The sequence below is a fragment of the Triticum aestivum genome, chromosome 5A (genome assembly GCF_018294505.1).
Source record: "Triticum aestivum cultivar Chinese Spring chromosome 5A, IWGSC CS RefSeq v2.1, whole genome shotgun sequence".
Lineage (NCBI taxonomy): Eukaryota > Viridiplantae > Streptophyta > Magnoliopsida > Poales > Poaceae > Triticum > Triticum aestivum.
The window spans coordinates 34,992,883-34,994,420 of NC_057806.1; positions in this window are offsets into that span (position 1 = coordinate 34,992,883).

The window sequence follows — 1,538 nt, forward strand, 5'->3', positions numbered from 1 at the left end:
GACGTGGAAGCCCTGCATATTTTGACTACCCACAGTGAAGAGTAACTTAGGCAAGTAACATGCATATGTTACTAGTCTATATTACTACCTCTATATTGGGGAGTAATATAAGTGTGGTGTTATGCAATTTTTTATTTATTAGATTATGCACACATCTTGTCTTGATACGTTTGATGTTACTCATAGTATGATTAACTAGCTATGTTACTAGATGCCTCTCTTTCATCATTAATTACTTGCCATGTCATCTATACCACCTATGTTATTCCCACTATGGGTAATCTTTGGTACGTAATAGTTAGCGGGTTAGAGCACAACAATCTAAGGATAAATGATTCCATGTTCAATATCAAAAACTTTATTAAAACAGAATGACTAATTCACATTTAGATGTTTTTTAAGGATGTCACATCTAACCGTTTTTTTATTCAACGCAGGTACAGGAGGTACAGCGATTGCAACGCTCGCTCGCAGCGCTCGCATGTTTGCGGGGTGGGCTTTTTTTGGCCCATGTTTGCGGGGTGTATATTTTTTGTTTTTGGGCCGTGCCTGTTTTGCGGTCTTTCTTTTTTTGTTTGTTTTGAGCCGTGTTTGCTGGGTGTACATTTTTTGTTTTTGGACCACGCCTGTTTTGCGGCCTTTCTTTTTTTTGGGCAGCGATTATTGCGGCTATCTTTTTTTTCCGCATCTGTTGCTGGTCGTTAGTTTTCATTTTTGTGCCACTTTTTGTTTTCATTTTTGGAAATTTTTTTCGTACAACACATGGGACATTTATAGATACCTATTTTAATATATTTTTTTGTTTTTCAATTTTTTTATGGATACATAAAATGCCAGATATGGTTGCTACAAGCTTGAACATCGTCAAAAAAGGGATGTCTAGGCTTCGTCTAGTCAATGGGTCCCCAGTTGCATGTCAAGCATCGACTCGCAACTAGGTTGTGTGTGTCTGTATGTGTTTTTTTTGTGGCCCCCAGTTCCAAGTTCACCATCAACTCGCAACTAGGGGATGTATGTATGTGTGTCGAGGGTCCCCAATTGCATGTCGATAACCGACTTGCGACTAGAGTGTGTGCGCGCGTGTGTGTGTTTTATTCGTGGCCCCCAGTTGCAAGTTGACCACCAACTCGCAACTAGGGGATGTGTGTGTGTGCCATTTTGTCAAGGGGTCCCGAGTTGCATGTCAAGCATCGACTCGCAACCGGGGGGGATGTGTGTGTTTGTTGACGACCCCTAGTTGCAAGTTGACCATCGACTCGCAACTAGGGTGTGTGTGTATGTGTTTTGTCGTGGGTCCCCAGTTGCATGTCGATAATCGACTCGCAACTAGGGTGTGTGTGTTTGTTGAGGACCCCCGGTTGCAAGTTGACCATCAACTCGCAACTAGGGGGTGTGTTTGTCTATATGTGTGTTTTATTTGTGGCCCCCCAGTTGCAAGTTGACCATCAACTCGCAACTAGGGGATGTGTGTGTGTGTCTCGAGGGTCCCCAATTGCATGTCGATAACTGACTTGTAACTAGTGTGTGTGTGTGTGTGT